The 17,800-nt window shown below is 52.1% G+C and overlaps 1 long non-coding RNA gene across 1 annotated transcript; it reads left to right on the top strand.

The window, feature by feature from the left end:
- The first annotated feature begins 5,733 nt into the window (after positions 1-5,733).
- On the top strand, positions 5,734-8,796 carry LOC125637989 (uncharacterized). The gene is made up of 2 exons (XR_012668817.1): positions 5,734-6,359; positions 8,258-8,796. It is a non-coding gene; the product is annotated as an uncharacterized LOC125637989 (long non-coding RNA).
- The last annotated feature ends 9,004 nt before the right edge of the window (positions 8,797-17,800 follow it).

Raw genomic sequence — 17,800 nt, 5'->3', positions numbered from 1 at the left:
CAGCCAGCTCTCCTGGACTCCTTTCCCCCTCATATTATTCTCCCAGGGGATCTTGCCCATCAGTTCCCTGAGGGAGTCAAAGTCTGCTTTTCTGAAGTCCAGGGTCCGTATTCTGCTGCTTTCCTTTCTTCCTTGTGTCAGGATCTTGAACTCGACCATCTCATGGTCACTGCCTCCCAGGTTCCCATCCACTTTAGCTTCCCCTACTAATTCTTCCCGGTTTGTGAGCAGCAGGTGAAGAAGAGCTCTGCCCCTAGTTGGTTCCTCCAGCACTTGCACCAGAAAATTGTCCCCTACCCTTTCCAAAACCTTCCTGGATTGTCTGTGCACCACTGTATTGCTCTCCCAACAGATATCAGGGTGATTGAAGTCTCCCATGAGAACCAGGGCCTGCGATCTAGTAACTTCCGTGAGTTGCTGGAAAAAAGCCTCGTCCACCTCATCCCCCTGGTCTGGTGGTCTATAGCAGACTCCCCCCTCACATCACCCTTGTTGCTCACACTTCTAAACTTAATCCAGAGACACTCAGGTTTTTCTGCAGTTTCATATTTGAGCTCTGAGCAGTCATACTGCTCTCTTACATACAGTGCAACTCCCCCACCTTTTCTGCCCTGCCTGTCCTTCCTGAACATCTTATATCCATCCATGACAGTACTCCAGTCATGTGAGTTATCCCACCAAGTCTCTGTTATTCCAATCACATCATAATTCCTTGACTGTGCCAGGACTTCCAATTCTCCCTGCTTGTTTCCCAGGCTTCGTGCATTTGTGTATAGGCACTTGAGATAACCCGCTGATTGCCCCTCTTTCCCAGTATGAGGCAGGAGCCCTCCCCTCTCACGCGCTCCTGCTCGTTGTTCCACCTGGTATCCCACTTCCCCACTTACCTCAGGGCTTTGGTCTCCTTCCCCTGGTGAACCTAGTTTAAAGCCCTCCTCACTAGGTTAGCCAGCCTGCTTGCGAAGATGCTCTTCCCTCTCTTTGTTAGGTGGAGCCCGTCTCTGCCTAGCACTCGTCCTTGAAACACCATCCCATGGTCAAAGAATCCAAAGCCTTCTCTCCGACACTACCTGCGTAGCCATTCGTTGACTTCCACGATTTGACAGTCTCTACCCAGGACTTTTCCTTCCACGGGGAGGATGGACGAGAAGACCACTTGCGCCTCAAACTCCTTTTTCCTTCTTCCCAGAGACACGTAGTCTGCAGTGATCCACTCAAGGTCATTCTTGGCAGTATCATTGGTGCCCACGTGGAGAAGCAGGAAGGGGTAGCGATCCGAGGGCTTGATGTGTCTCGGCAGTCTCTCCGTCACATCACGAATCTTAGCTCCTGGCAAGCAGCAGACTTCTCGGTTTTCCCGGTCGGGGCGGCAGATAGATGACTCAGTCCCACTGAGGAAAGAGTCCCCGACCACCAACACCCGCCTCCGCCTCTTGGGAGCGGCGGTCGTGGAACCCCTAACCCTAGGACAGTGCATCTCATGCCTTCCAGTCAGCGGAGTCTCCTTCTGCTCTCTGAGGGAAGGGAGCAGAAGGAGACTCCACCGACTGGAAGGCATGAGATGCACAGTCATGGGGTGGGAAGTGCAAGGGAGTGAATAGGGGCGGGGCTCTCCCCTGTCCTCTTTTTTGATTGTTGAAATATGGTAACCCAAGGCGAGGGGAGAGCGCATGGGGGCCGGTGCCCGCATGTGTCCGCTGCAGCCTGCAGGAGCCCCCAGAGGGGGTGCCGGGCCACAGCCTGGGCAGGAGGGGCAGGGGGAGTGGCTGCTTCCCACTAGCGGCGCTGCCGCCTTTGCAGGGCTGCTGCCCCCCTGCGCCACGCCAGCTCCTCCATGGCTGGGGCTCGCTGCGGCCGCAAGCAGGACACTCTGGGTCTCCGGTGCCTCTGGAAGGTAGCTCCTCCCTGCCAAGCTGCTGCAGTGGCCCAAGCCCGGCAAAGCCAGCACGTGGACTCAAGAGTAGGGCAGAAGGAGGGGTGGGAGCAGGAACAACGGCTAGGGCAGGAGAAGAGGCGGGAGCAGGAGCAGGGGCTGAGCCTGGGGTTGGGACGGGAGAGGGGGGCAAAAAAGGATCAGGGGCAGGAGCAGAGACTGAGTCAGGATAAGGAGTGGGAGCAGGGGCAGGGACCGATGTGGGGGCTGGGATGGGAGAGGGGCAGGAACTGGATCAAAGTCAGGAACGGAGACTAGGGCAGAACAAGGGGTGGGAGCAGTGACAAGGACTGATATTGGGGCTGGGGCAGGAGAGGGGACTGGAGCAGGATTAGGAGCAGGGATAGGGGCAGGAGCGGGAACAGAGGTGGGTTCATGATCCCCAGCAGCCGAGCTGCCAGGGTGCGGCTTCTCTCGGCCAGGGTTATGGACTAAAGGGTCGGGGCAGAAGGTGGGCCTTCTGCAATGCCAGGCACGGGCATCATGACAAGAGCGTTACCTGCAGCCACGGCGCCAGGTACGATGGGATCTACAGTGGGGGCACCCCTCCGAAGGGGAGGCCAACCGCTCTGTCTGGGCGGTGGAGGGTGCGCCCACAGGCCTAAGGCCTGGCCACTCGGCCTCAGCTGTTGCCCCGAGGGGCTCGGCGGCCTTGGACAAGGTGCCATCCACGGCCGGGGAGAAAGAAAGGCCAGGGGTGCCCCAAGCACCAGAGCGGGGACAACAGTTGGGGGTAAGGGGCAGGGGGGAGGAGGGGGTGGAGGGAGTAAGCCGCCTCCCAGATCGAGGCCTGCTGGCAGAGGGTCATCCTCCCCCTGGGTGACCGGGGTCAGACCCAGGGCCCCAATCTCGTCAAATATTGAGGTGAATTCAGTCCCCGCGGCTCCGGCGACCTCCCGCCAGTCACAGGGGCAACGATTGCCCCAGTATTGGCGGCAGCAGGGGGCACAGGTGGTATAGAGGCTTTGGGAACTTCCGCAGAGGCATCCTCAGGGGGGACTCAGCAAGGGAGGCGGTGGCGTCTCCATCCGCTGCCATGGCTTCCATGGCAAACTCTCCTGCTGGGCTCCTTCCGGGGTGCAGTGGAAGACGTAGTGACGTCAGCCGCCCGCAGCATCTTTCAGGGGGCCTCCTCTCCCTCCTCGTTGGAGGGGAGGGATCATGCCCGCGATTTGCGGGCGCCACGCTTCCCCTGGACGAACACCGAGCCCTCCAAGGTGGAGGTGGAAGGCTGGTGGGCAGGGCCAGAGGGCAAGGGTTCTGGGGCACGGGAGGATAGGCAGCGGCAGCCAGGCTGACAGGATTGCCGGCGGTGACTGTGCCGGTGCCCTCCTGCATCTCGGGGGTCCCGGGCGTCCCTCCAACCAGGCCAGAGGGCAGTACCTCCAGACATGCCCCATCGCCCAGTAGAGGAAGCACCGGGCCTCCCCCGTTGAATAATGGACCCGGTATTGGGCACCAGGAAGGACCCCTCAAGCGCCATGCGTCACCAGTGGCACTTGAATCTGCACCTCCCGGAGAAAAGACAGGACATGAAGGAGGGCAGGGTCCTTGCAGCCCAGCGGGAGAGGGCTGATGACGGAGATGGATTTCCCCACGGTGGACAGGACAGGCAACAGGGCAGTGTTGGGCAGGAAGGGTGGGATGGAGGTCAATACCACCCGTATGCCCAAGTCCTCCAGGTGTTCTAGGGGGACGAATACGCCCCCCCCATCGCCAGGCCCTTCTCTACCACCTCCTGAGCGGTGGCCTCCAATGCTAGGAAGAACACAACTTTATCATACATCTTGGAGGCCGCCATGCTGGCCGTGGGCCCCACCAACCTCGCCAGCGCCCACATGTATGTTTTGACGTGGGGCAAGGTGGGCACCAGGAGGCAGCAGACGCCTTGCCTCCTGGTCAGCGAGGGGAAGGGACCGGCTGCCAGAGATGTTACTGGAGATGGCAGTTGGGGCAGATGGCACGGTGGTGCGTGGCAGGGCGGCGGCCACCTGGGCATATGCTCTGGGCGCTAGGGATGGAGTGCCCCCAGAGCTGGTGGAGGGAATGGCTGGGGAAGGAGGGGCCGCGGCAGGTGTCAGAGCCATGGCAGGAAGGACAGCCCTGCTGGCAGGAGATTCTGTTTTCCGGGCAGGGCCTTTGCCCTTTTTATTCTCCTGGCCCTTTTTGCCAGTGGAAGGGGTGGTCATGGCAGCGGCGGAGTCTGGGCTAGTGGTGGCCGAGGAGCAGGCAGGGGTGGTGGCAAGGGGGCAACCACGATGTCAGCAGGGGCAGGGTCCTCCTCCATGATGGCAAAAGACAGGAGGAGACCTTAATATGGGGTTGAGGCGATGGGCAGCCACTCCTCCCCGCTAGGCAACACGCAGGGGAGGAGAGCGCTAACAGGAGGGGTGGGGGGATGGGGTGGGGAGTGGGCGACTACTCCTCCCTGCTAAACTCTATTCAGGGAAGGGGGAGGCACTGCAGGAGATGGAATGGGGAAGGGGGAGCAAGGGAACAAGTAACCACACCTTCCTGCTAAACTGTAAGTAGGGAAGGAGGGTCCTGTGGGAGGGGAGAGACCACCCACTCCTCCCTGCTGAGCTGTAGGCAGGAGAGGAGGGCATCTCAAGGGCAGGGGAAAGGGAAAAAGCAACCACTCCTCCCTGCTAGGCTGCAGGCAGGGGAGGAGGGTGCTGGCAGGGGCAAAAAAGGGGGTGGGGGCACAGTTATGGGACAGGGATACTGGCTCCTCCGGCTGCACTGGGAAGGGGAGGGATTACAATTCTATTAGGAAGGCTGTGAACAGTGGGTGGGGGGGCAACTGAAAGGGGCACAAGTGCTTATGGAGGGGGCATGGGCGTACAGAGATAAGGAACTGAACCAGAGGGAGCAAGGGAGGACAGTGGGAAAAAGGGAAAGCTAGGCAAATCACAAATGGGAACTACAACGGGAAGGGTGGGGCAGGCAACCAAACTAAAATTTAAAGTTTGGGGCGGGGCAGGTAGCAAACACAGAAGGGCTGGGGCGGGAGAGACAAACTAACAGAAGGGGAACTCCCGAAGGGTCAAAGCAAGTAGTGGGAGGGGCAGGGTGCAGGGTGGGAGAGGCAAACTAACACAGGGAGGCTGGGGAGGACAGCAGGGAAAGGCCCCACCAGCCAAACGCAGCTGGGGGAGTGCGGGAGACTCCAGCCAGCAGAAGCAGCAACAGCCCAGGGAAGGAGAGGGTTCCAGCCAGCAGCAGCCAGAGAGGAGGCCCAGCCAGCAGGGCAACCCAAGCAGACTGACCTCTCCCTGCAGTGGGGTAGCTGCCCCATTCCTGAAGAACAGGGGTTGAAAGCAGCCCTGGAGAGGGCTGTGGCTGGGATAAGGAGTGAGAGCAGCTGAGGGAGTAGCTGACCAAAGGTGTGGCCTGCTCAATCAGGGCCCAGCTGGCCGTGATAAGAGGGCTAGGAGTGAGCAGAGTCTCACTCTAGCCCTGGAGTGAGAAGAATCTAGCTGCCTGAGCCCTGGTCTACACTAGGACTTTAGGTTGAATTTAGCAGCATTAAATCGATGTAAACCTGCACCCGTCCACACGATGAAGCCCTTTATTTTGACTTAAAGGGCTCTTAAAATCGATTTCCTTACTCCACCCCTGACAAGTGGATTAGCGCTTAAATCGGCCTTGCCGGCTCGAATTTGGGGTACTGTGGACACAATTCGATGGTATTGGCCTCCGGGAGCTATCCCAGAGTGCTCCATTGTGACCGCTCTGGACAGCACTCTCAACTCAGATGCACTGGCCAGGTAGACAGGAAAAGAACCGCAAACTTTTGAATCTCATTTCCTGTTTGGCCAGCGTGGCAAGCTGCAGGTGACCATGCAGAGCTCATCAGCACAGGTGACCATGATGGAGTCCCAGAATCGCAAAAGAGCTCCAGCATGGACCGAACGGGAGGTACGGGATCTGATCGCTGTATGGGGAGAGGAATCCGTGCTATCAGAACTCCGTTCCAGTTTTCGAAATGCCAAAACCTTTGTCAAAATCTCCCAGGGCATGAAGGACAGAGGCCATAACAGGGACCCAAAGCAGTGCCGCGTGAAACTGAAGGAGCTGAGGCAAGCCTACCAGAAAACCAGAGAGGCGAACGGCTGCTCCGGGTCAGAGCCCCAAACATGCCGCTTCTATGATGAGCTGCATGCCATTTTAGGGGGTTCAGCCACCACTACCCCAGCCGTGTTGTTTGACTCCTTCAATGGAGATGGAGGCAATACGGAAGCAGGTTTTGGGGACGAAGAAGATGATGATGAGGAGGAGGTTGTAGATAGCTCACAGCAAGCAAGCGGAGAAACCGGTTTTCCCGACAGCCAGGAACTGTTTCTCACCCTGGACCTGGAGCCAGTACCCCCCGAACCCACCCAAGGCTGCCTCCTGGACCCAGCAGGCGGAGAAGGGACCTCTGGTGAGTGTACCTTTTAAAATACTATACATGGTTTAAAAGCAAGCATGTGAAAGGATTACTTTGCCCTGGCATTCACGGTTCTCCTAGATGTACTCCTAAAGCCTTTGCAAAAGGTTTCTGGGGAGGGCAGCCTTATTGCGTCCTTCATGGTAGGACACTTTACCACTCCAGGCCAGTAACACGTACTCGGGAATCATTGTAGAACAAAGCATTGCAGTGTATGTTTGCTGGCATTCAAACAACATCCGTTCTTTATCTCTCTGTGTTATCCTCAGGAGAGTGAGATATAATTCATGGTCACCTGGTTGAAATAGAGTGCTTTTCTTCAGGGGACACTCAGAGGAGCCCATTCCTGCTGGGCTGTTTGCCTGTGGCTAAACAGAAATGTTCCCCGCTGTTAGCCACAGGGAGGGGGGAAGGTTGAGGGGGTAGCCACGCGGTGGGGGGAGGCAAAATGCGACCTTGTAACGAAAGCACATGTGCTATGTATGTAATGTTAACAGCAAGGTTTACCCTGAAAGAGTGTAGCCACTGTTTTATAAAATGTGTCTTTTTAAATGTAACCCTTCTGCCCGTCAGAGTTGGCAGCAACAAGGGCCGGGTTCAATATCTAGGGGATCCATTCCAATAACACAATGCAAACCGGCTCGAGCCCCCACCCAGTGACCTGGGACAAATATATACCACCCCCGCTGGGCGCCTCCAAGAGGCAATACTTCCCCTCTCGCAAGCACATAGTCTGAGTGTAGCAAAAGCCTTTTAATAACAGAGAGAAACAATGTGGCATTATGTTGGGGAAACACCACCAACAGGATTCATAACACAACCCATGAGCAAAAAAAAAAACCCACCCCAAGCAAATTGGGGCATGCCCTTTTCCCTTTGGGTCTTGAGTCCAGCAATCCCAAATCACCCAAAGTCCCAAAAGTCCAATGCCCCAAAAGTCTCTGTCCCTGGTCAGGGCAGCCCCAGAGTTCGAAAGTTTATCTGCGGAGCTTTACCTCCCAACCTGGGTGGAAACGGGACGGGGGTAAGAGGCACCTTACATGATCTGAAGCTGACCGCCCCATAGCTCCATAGCGGCGCTCCGCTCCACCAGCCGCCCCCCGAACTCCTTCACTCAGCTGCGCTCCGCTCCGCCAGCCGCCCCACGAACTCCTTCGCTCAGCTCCACGGCCCGCAAGCAGCTCCTGCCATCCACAAACTGCTCCATGTCGAACTGCTTCACCAGCCGGTCTGCAAGGCACTCCAGCCGCCCCACAAACTGCTCCACAATATATCTTCAGGCTCCCCCACTACTTAACACAACACTCAGTGATTTCAGCTCTTAGGTGAATTCAGCTTATAGTAGGGGAGCCCCAGTGCTGGTGCACTGTCAGCCCAAAGTGAGCTCAGCAGCCTATAACTAGACTTCTAATGAAATCAAAATTAGCTCTGATATTTCACAGTGGAGAGAGGAGGAAGTGCAATTAGCATGTAAGGCCCTCACCAAGGGGCCCATGCCACCAAGTATTAATACTTGTCCCCAGCCTCTCTCCCTTCACACAGTTTTGGAACCCATGACCCTTGCCTAGCGAGTGCTACTTAGTTGATGGTGAATCCCTCCATCATAACAAAAGGCCACGTACAGTTCCAAGCACAGTTCCCATAATCAGGGTAATAACAATTTATTCTTCCTGCCCCAATAACAGAGACACTGGGGATCCCACAGCAGCCAAAGTGACCATTTGGGCAGCTATGGTCTCATTCTAGGCGGGGTGGGTGTGCCTATGCAAATGAGATTGGCCCCTGAAGTTCTTTTCCACAACTTGCCACACCTCACCACCAGATGTCAGGGTGGAGCTCATCCTGACACTGCTTACATAAATACTGCTGTCCCTTTTTTTTTTCTCCATCAGCTGCATGTGTTTCAATGATCACAGGATCTTCTCCTTCCCAGAGGCTAGTGAAGCTTAGAAAGAAAAAAAAAATGCACTCGCGATGAAATGTTCTCCGAGCTCATGCTGTCCTCCCACACTGACAGAGCACAGACGAATGCGTGGAGGCAAATAATGTCAGAGTGCAGAAAAGCACAAAATGACCGGGAGGAGAGGTGGCGGGCTGAAGAGAGTAAGTGGCGGGCTGAAGAGAGGGCTGAAGCTCAAATGTGGCGGCAGCGTGATGAGAGGAGGCAGGATTCAATGCTGAGGCTGCTGCAGGACCAAACCAGTATGCTCCAGTGCATGGTTGAGCTGCAGCAAAGGCAGCTGCAGCACAGACTGCCACTACAGCCCCTGTGTAACCAACCGCCCGCCTCCCCAAGTTCCATAGCCTCCACGCCCAGACGCCCAAGAACGCGGAGGGGGGGCCTCCGGCCAACCAGCCACTCCACCACAGAGGATTGCCCAAAAAAAAGAAGGCTGTCATTCAATAAATTTTAAAGTTGTAAACTTTTAAAGTGCTGTGCTTAAAGTGCTGTCTGGCATTTTCCTTCCCTCCTCCACCACCCCTCCTGGACTACCTTGGTAGTCATCCCCCTATTTGTGTGATGAATGAATAAAGAATGCATGAATGTGAAGCAACAATGACTTTATTGCCTCTGCAAGCGGTGATTGAAGGGAGGAGGGGCAGGTGGTTAGCTTACAGGGAAGTAGAGTGAACCAAGGGGCGGGGGGTTTCATCAAGGAGAAACAAACAGAACTTTCACACCGTAGCCTGGCCAGTCATGAAACTGGTTTTCAAAGCTTCTCTGATGCGTACCGCGCCCTCCTGTGCTCTTCTAACCGCCCTGGTATCTGGCTGCACGTAACCAGCAGCCAGGCGCTTTGCCTCAACCTCCCACCCCGCCATAAACGTCTCCCCCTTATCTCACAGATATTGTGGAGCACATAGCAAGCAGTAATAACAGTGGGAATATTGGTTTCGCTGAGGTCTAAGCGAGTCAGTAAACTGCGCCAGCGTGCCTTTAAACGTCCAAATGCACATTCTACCACCATTCTGCACTTGCTCAGCTGTAGTTGAACAGCTCCTGACTACTGTCCAGGCTGCCTGTGTACGGCTTCATGAGCCATGGCATTAAGGGGTAGGCTGGGTCCCCAAGGATACATATAGGCATTTCAACATCCCCAACAGTTATTTTCTGGTCTGGGAAGAAAGTCCCTTCCTGCAGCTTTTGAAACAGACCAGAGTTCCTGAAGATGCGAGCATCATGTACCTTTCCCGGCCATCCCACGTTGATGTTGATGAAAGCTCTTGTGATCCACCAGAGCTTGCAGCACTATCGAAAAGTACCCCTTGCGGTTTATGTACTCGGCGGCTTGGTACTCTGGTGCTAAGATAGGGATATGGGTTCCGTCTATGGCCCCACCACAGTTAGGGAATCCCATTGCAGCAAAGCCATCCACTATGACCTGCACATTTCCCAGGGTCACTACCCTTGATATCAGCAGATCTTTGATTGTGTGGGCTACTTGCATCACAGCAGCCCCCACAGTAGATTTGCCCACTCCAAATTGATTCCCAACTGACCGGTAGCTGTCTGGCGTTGCAAGCTTCCACAGGGCTATCGCCACTCGCTTCTCAACTGTGAGGGCTGCTCTCATCTTGGTATTCATGCGCCTCAGGGCAGGGGAAAGCAAGTCACAAAGTTCCATGAAAGTGCCCTTACGCATGCGAAAGTTTCGCAGCCACTGGGAATCGTCCCAGACCCGCAACACTATGCGGTCCCACCAGTCTGTGCTTGTTTCCCGAGCCCAGAATCGGCGTTCCACAGCATGAACCTGCCCCATTAGCACCATGATGCATGCATTGGCAGGGCCCATGCTTTCAGAGAAATCTGTGTCCATGTCCTGATCACTCACGTGACCGCGCTGACGTCACCTCCTCGCCCGGTATCGCTTTGCCAGGTTCTCGTGCTGCATATACTGCTGGATAATGCGTGTGGTGTTTAATGTGCTCCTAATTGCCAAAGTGAGCTGAGCAGCCTCCATGCTTGCCTTGGTATGGCGTCCGCACAGAAAAAAGGCGCGGAACGATTGTCTGCCGTTGCTCTGACGGTGGGAGGGGCGACTGACGACACGGCTTACAGGGTTGGCTTCAGGGAGCTAAAATCAACAAAGGGGGTGTCTTTACATCAAGGAGTATTTCAGGCAGGACTTCACGGAGGGTTCCAATAAGAAATGGTGCACCTAAGTTATTGTTCTTATTGGAACAAGGAGGTTAGCCTGGCCTTTGATTGATACATGGCTAGATTTACCTCGCTGCACCTACTCTGTGAGTGACTGCAGTGTGACCTAGAGAAATGAGTCCCCTAGACACGGGAGGAGGCAAATGAGTACAAAACAAATCTGGTCTATTTCTTGTTTTGATCCACTCCATCTATCTTTTACATCTTTGGCTGGCAGCAGACGGTGCAGAAGGACTGCATGCCATCCACATCTCATGGCTGCTCGGCAGAAGATGGTACAGTACGACTGCTAGCCATCCTCATCTCTTGCCTGCCCGGCAGAAGATGGTACAGTACGACTGCTAGCCATCCCCATCTTTTGCCTGCCCGGCAGAAAATGGTACAGTACGACTGCTAGCAATCCGTATCACCTGCCTGCTCACCAGTTCAATAGGACTGACTGCAGGACTAAAGAGAATGACCTGGTCAAGTCACTCCAAATTTAGTCCCTGCGCCCATGTCTGTCCAGGCGCTCCCAGCCGACGTGGCCAGGAGCACCTCGGACATGACGATGACGGCTACCAGTCATACTGTACCGTCTGCTGCCACAAGGCAAGGGGTTGCTGCTACTGTGTAGCAATGCCGTACCGCGTCTGCCAGCACCCAGGAGACATAGGGTGACGGTTACCTGAGCGGGCTCCATGCTTGCCGTGGTATGGCGTCTGCACAGGTAACTCAGGAAAAAAGGCGCGAAACGATTGTCTGCCCTTGCTTTCACGGAGGGAGGGAGGGAACGGAGGCCTGATGATATGTACCCAGAACCACCCACGACAATGTTTTAGCCCCATCAGGCATTGGGATCTCAACCCAGAATTCCAATGGGCAGCGGAGACTGCGGGAACTGTGGGATAGCTATCCACAGTGCAACGCTCCGGAAGTCGACTCTAGCCTCGGTACTGTGGAAGCACTCCGCCGAGTTAATGCACTTAATGCACTTAGAGCATTTTCTGTGGGGACACACACACTCGAATATATAAAACCGATTTCTAAAAAAAACGACTTCTATAAATTCGACCTTATTCCGTAGTGTAGACATACCCTGAGAGGAGGGTACCTGAACTGGAGCAGTGCTTGGGAGCTCTAGCCTGGCAACTCCCCAGGCTGAAGGCATTGTTGAAGGCCTACAGAGGTACTGGGGCTGCAGAGATACAGCCTGGGAATAGGTAGAGACAGCTGGTCCAACCTCCTTGCCAATGATGAGCGGCCTTTACAGACTGTAGTCTGCCCCAGTGAGAGGGGACTAGATGATGATGACTGGCAGTAGCCACTGAGACAAGGTGGGTGTAGAGGGTTGGGGGTTCCCTTGGGAGGGGAGACCCAGAGTGTGGGGACTGTTGTGGGGCAGCACCCCAAGGTAAGGGGCACCGGGGCCTGGGAGGGACATGGGACCTGAGGCAAGCGGGTCTCTGGCCAGCAGAGGGTGCTCTGAGGTTGGAAAAGAGCTAATTCCTAGATGACCAGCAGGAGGTGCTGCGCCACTGGGTCCACGGTCTGTTACATGAGGTGCTGGCATCTCATTAAATATGTCCTTTATTAATTGCTATTTACATTCTTCAAGTCAAAACACAAGTACACTTACACAATAAAAGAAGGTTCACAATCTTGCAGCTGGGCTCTCACTTCACTTAATTCTTATATCTCATTGACTGACAGGCAACGCTCTGCCCCTTATATAGCCACAAGGGCATGGCTGACAACATTTAAGGAGGTTCAAGGAAAATGTAGTTCTCAGAAACTCTAAAAGCTTCCACAAGATTCAACAAAGGTCCAAAACATTCTAGGAGGTTGGTGAAAAATTAATCTACATACAGAATACCTGAAACATTTTACTTCAAACATTCTATTTTCCCTTTGTCACTGTGATGGGGCCTCTGGTCCATAGGGGCTTAATAGAGCCCTAGGGAGGCTGCTCAGGAGGCAGCCAATTAGAGAAGGGTTTATAGGAGTAGCCAATCAGTGCTGGGCAGGCCCATATAAGAAGAGCTGCTGTACAGAGCAGCTTCAGTCACCCCCTGGAGCCTGAAAAGAGAGGAGGACTGGCTACCTTGCAGGTGGAGGGCAGCAAGCACCCTGGACATAGCAGTGCTGCAGGCAGAGACCCAGGGAGCTAAAGGCAGCTCCTGGTGGGCTGCAGGAATCTTCAGGCTGAGGCCCTGAGGGAAGGGCAAAGAGGCTGCTGCAGGGAAGTGGCCCAGAGAGGCCTACAGAGGAGTTGGAAGGGATACAGCAAGTGGTGGCCATCTACGGGGTCCCTGGGCTGAAACCTGGAGTAGAGGGCGGGCCTGGGTCCCCCCAGCCCCAACTCCCACTGAGGAAGTGGTTGGACTGAGGGACTGCGATACTGTCCCTGGAAGGGGGGAAGCACAGAGTCACTGAAGAGGTTGCTGCAGTTCTGGGAGTGGTGCGTCACAAAAGTGATGGCAGCGAGGCACCACGAAAGGAGCTAATCCCCAGGACAGCCAGCCGGAGCCACCACAGTGGTGAGTGAACGCCATCACAGTCACTAACAACAAAAACAGCATCCCAAGCCTGGCACCCCCTAAGCCTAGGCAGTCGCCTGGGTCACTTGCACGTAAATCTGGTCCTGACTGCACCTCTCACCAATGTGCAGGACACAGTGGATGGATTTGCGGCAATGGGGTTCCCAGACTGCAGTCAGGCAATAGACAGCATGCATATCCCTATTTTGGCACCAGACCACCTCACCACAGAGTATAATAACAGAATATATCAACTTTTCTGTGGTTTTGCAAGTATTGGTGGATTAACAGGGATACTTCATGGATATCGGTGTTGGCTGGTCAGGGAACGTGCATGATGTCTGCATCTTTAAGAACACAGGACTGTTCAGAAAGATGTAAGCAGGGACTTTCTTTCCCAGCTGGTGGATTACCTTTGGTGATGCTGAAATGCCAATAGTGATCCTGGGGGACCCAGCGTACCCTTGGTTCAAGAAGCTGTACACTGACAACACCAAGGAAAATTCAGCTATTGACTCAGTAGGTGCAGAATAACAGCTGAATGTGCTTTTGGCAGATTGAAAGGATGCTGGTGGTGTTTACTCACTAGATTGGATATCAATGAGAAAAATATTCCAATGGTTATAGCTGTCTATTGTGTCCTGTACACTATCTGTGAGGCAAAGGGGGAAAAGCTGCTGCCAGAATCAAGGGTGGCGGTGGAGCGGCTCTCTGATGACTTCAAACAGCGAGATACAAGGGCCATTAGAAGAATTCAACATGGAGCCATGCCAGGTGAGGGAGCCTTTGAAAGAGCCCTTTAACTGTCAGCCAAAGTAGTGTTCTGTGCTGGGCTGTCCTCTGGCCCTGGAGCAGAAGGAACTATCTAGTACTTGCTGTACATCTATAAATATGACTTTTCCAAAACCTATGAGTTGTGTGGTGCTTGCTGTATATTTACAACAACTATGTGTTTTGAGTAGCACTGTGCATTCGGCAGTATGTGTGATGAACTAAAAAAAATATAATTTTATGCTCCATAAACAGAAATGTACTGAGTGCAAAAACAGTGCAGAAAAACAATGTGCAAAAAACAGGCAATGCTATACAAACTTTAAATATAAATTAATGGAATGGGACTTTGAAATTGGAAAGGCAGCAAACATTTCTGTACACTGACTCAAATTCAACCCTTAAAGACATATGGGGAGATAATGTTTGTGTTTTTCTGTATTTACATCTATATTGGTAGTGGTCAACAATGTAATCAGCAGTCCCTGTCTATGTTGTATTCTGTTAATTCAGAGAGCAAAAGAACCATTTAAATGAACTGTAAACAATGGGATATAGCTGTATTCATCTCTCTTTGAAATGTATAGCCAATCATCTGTAAATGGTGGAAAAACAGGCAATTGCCTTATGTTAATCTGTGTGAATAATTACCAGGGATGCTTAGGAAGTAGACCTACTTCAAAGTTGCCCTGATTGCCCATTGTTTCCACAGAACTGTATAGTCAAGTGGATACTAGTATAAAAGACCCTTGGGTCCTGATCCTGTCATCTCAGATCTGCTTAAGCTTCATCAGGGGAAGTTTGAGTTGTAAGACTGAGGTCCCAGTTAAGCTGGAACACCATGAATTTGATATTGGGGGGAGGGATAGCTCAGTGGTTTGAGCATTGGCCTGCTAAACCCAGGATTGTAAGTTCAGTCCTTGAGGGGGCCATTTAGGGATCTGGGGCAAAAATTGGGGATTGTTCCTGCTTAGAGCAGGGGGTTGGACTAGATCTCCTGAGGTCCCTTCCAACCCTGATATTCTATGATTGGATTATAACCTATGGACTAAATTCTAAAAGAACTCTTTGCAACTACTAAGCTCACAATCTCTACTATGAATCTGAATCTCAAAAATTGTATTCATGTCTGTATGTATGCTGCTCTTTTAACCATACTCTTTTCTTTTTTAATAAATTTTAGTTTAGTTAATAAGAATTGGCTGTAGCATGTATTCAGGTAAGATCTGGAATATTCATTAACATGGCAGGTGATGTGTCCGATCCTTTGGGATTGGTAGAACCTTTTTTTCTTTTTATGGTGAATAAGATTTTCATTAATCCTCATCATATCTGACTTGGGTAACTAAGTGGAGGCCTGAGGCTGGGTTACTTTAAGGGAACTGTGTTGTTTGGACTTCTGGGTAACCAGTGAGGTATTACAGAAGCTGTTTTGTGCTGGTTTGGTAAATCTAAGTATTGGAATATCCATCAGCTTTGGGAGTTGTCTGCCCCATTATTTGCAGTTCACCTTAATTGAGTGACCTCAGCTGGCTCCCCCAGAATTCCAGTCACACTAGCTCTCCTAAGTGCTACACTAATACAAATAAATACAAATCGATAACAACAATGCATGCTTGGTCATAATAGGAACCATTAGACTCTATAGTGATACTAAGTGATTTAAGGGTTGTGGTGGATAATCAGCAGAACATGAGCTCCCAGCGTGGTGCTGTGGCCAAAAGAGCTAATGTGATCCTGGGATACGTAAACTGGGGAATCTTAAGTAGAAATAGAGAGATTATTTTACCTCTGTATTTGGCACTGGTGCATCCACTGCTCGATTACTGTGACTCGTTCTGGTGTTCACAGTTCAAGAAGGATGCTGATCAATTGGAGATGGCTCAGAGAAGAGCCACGAGAATGATCAAAGGCTTAGAAAACATGCCTTGTAGTGACAGACTCTAGGAGCTCAATCTATTTATCTTAATATAGAGAATGTTAAGGGGTGACTTGATTACTGTCTGTAAGTACCTACATGGGGATCAAATAATGGCTCTTCATATTATACCTCTCTCTGCTAGATTGATCTAGTGATGGAAACTGAAGCTAGATGTCAATTTTTAGTGGTGAGAGTAATTAACCACTGGAACAATTTACCAAGAGTGGAGGTGGATTCTCCATCACTGGAAAGTTTTAAATCAAGATTGGATGTTTTTCTAAAAGATCTACTATAGGAATGGTTTTGGGAAAGTTGTATAACACAGGCCAGAGCAGATGATCAGTGGTTCCTCTCTGGACACGACAAAATTACGTCAACCTAGCTTATGATGGCATACAGCCACTGGAGTTAAATCATTTGTGTATGTGCACATGTGGCTCCTTGTGTCAGTGGTGCACATACACAGTAACGGTCAACATACGCTGATACTGTATTAATCTAATTACATCAACCGTGACTCAATACCACTCGGGGAGGTGCGGTGGTGTTACTAAATCGGCATACAGAGGCACTTACATTGGCAGGAACTAAATTTAAGTGAAGACACTCCCTCAGCTAGGTTGATGCAAGGCAGATTACGTCAACCCAACCATATAGTGTAGACCAGGCCTCAGAATCTATGAATCTATAATGAGTTCTGGAAACATCCGTGATCTGGAGATGGGCTAAATGTTGATCTTGCAAAATGGGTCCTGGTCCTGGGAGATTGAGCAGAGGCCCTGAAGGAGACAAAAGGGAGGCAGGCAGCTGAGTGCAGGTCTTTGGCAAGAGAGGGTCATACAGAAGGCACCTAAGCCCAGATCCTCAATAGTGCTTAGGCACTTACCTCCCATTGGAGTTGGGCCCTAACGATTATTGCATGACTAAGGTCTTGTCCACACTAGAAAGCTTTACTGGCAAAAGTTGGGCTGGTTTACAGCTACTAACACAGCTGTTTGGGCAGAGGGCATTCACATTTGGATGCCTTTGTCAGGGCAGTGCATCCTGGCAGCATCTGGCTCTTATGGTAAAAGACATGGCACTGGGGGAGACATCCCAATGCTCCCATCTGGTGCACTGCCTTGTGGGAAATTTTTGCAGCATATAGTGGAATACCAGCACTCTGCTCCGTGGATTGTGGTAGTTTGCCTTCTGTTCCATCCCATGACCTACTGTTTCTCATGCCACTTTTCCCTCTCACCACCAATAGCACGGAGGCCACACAGGCAGGCAGGCAAAATTTTCTTCTCTTGCTTATTTATCTATGGTAGGTGATGAGACCTTTACATCTAGCTCTGTTCTGCAAATCCATTCTCCTGTTTGGCTACTGTCTCCCTTCCCACTTCCAGCTGATCTTGTTTGCTGAGACTAGCCAAGTTAAAAGACTGTTCCTCTAAAGAGGCAGTGGAGTGGGGGGGTGTCTGAGTAACTCCCTCAGCAGTTTGGATCAGAAGAACGTGGCCCCTTTGGAGATAAGTCGTCTGTGGAGCTGCAGTCACAAGAACCTTTATGAACCAAAGAAGAGTTGCAGGCTTGCTATTACCAACCTTCAGTGATCAAAACCAGACCTCCTTAAGAGCTCAGAAATCATGAGATTTAAAAAATAGGTAAGCAGAGTCTGAATGAGCTCTCCCCTGGCATCTAGTGGTGAGCTGTGGAAAAGGACTTCAGGAGTTGATCTCATTTGCATGGGCACACCCACCCTGCCTAGGTGTTCAGCATGATGGTCACTTTTGGCTGGTGTGGGATCCCCAGTCTCCTTGTTATTGTGGCAGGAGTAATAAAGGGTTGTTATCTTTGTGTGAACCAAGGGCCACAGACTTGTACTTGGCATTTCCTGATTGAAGGATGCACCCTCAACTAAATCGCACTCGCTAGGCAGGGGACATGGGTTCCAAAGCCTAGTGAGTGGAGAGAGGGGCGGGGGAATGGGTATTTGGGCTGGGTAGTAGCCAAGGTGCCTCAGACAGTACTTGAGCCCTCCCCTCTTCACTGTATAATAACAGAACTAATTTAGACTCAAGTG

The sequence above is a fragment of the Caretta caretta genome, chromosome 6 (genome assembly GCF_965140235.1).
Source record: "Caretta caretta isolate rCarCar2 chromosome 6, rCarCar1.hap1, whole genome shotgun sequence".
Lineage (NCBI taxonomy): Eukaryota > Metazoa > Chordata > Testudines > Cheloniidae > Caretta > Caretta caretta.
The sequence above is the reverse complement of the archived record's forward strand: the minus strand, read 5'-3'. Positions and strand labels throughout refer to the sequence as shown.